This window comes from Capsella rubella, unplaced genomic scaffold (genome assembly GCF_000375325.1).
Source record: "Capsella rubella cultivar Monte Gargano unplaced genomic scaffold, Caprub1_0 scaffold_16, whole genome shotgun sequence".
Lineage (NCBI taxonomy): Eukaryota > Viridiplantae > Streptophyta > Magnoliopsida > Brassicales > Brassicaceae > Capsella > Capsella rubella.
The window spans coordinates 68,182-68,500 of NW_006238908.1; positions in this window are offsets into that span (position 1 = coordinate 68,182).

The following is a 319-nucleotide window of genomic DNA, read 5'->3' on the forward strand; positions in this document are numbered from 1 at the left end:
AGGGTCTTAGAGAATCACATGCAGCATAGTAATTCGTGTGGGTGACTTTAGAGATTTCAAAATACACAGCTTTTGCATTATGGTAAGCATACATATTAATCTGAGTCCCACATCAATAAAACGAATCGAATATAGAATTGGATAATTTTTGAATCGGTCGACGTTATAGTCCGGAAAAAAAAAAAATCTTGGGTCCTCGATAAACTTTCGGCAAGTCCCGTATTGATGCGAATGTTTTCCGATGGATTGTCCTTAAAACCATCATAGAAAAGTTCTGAATGAGATTAGTCGAAAAAATATCTCGAACGGCCGACGGTTA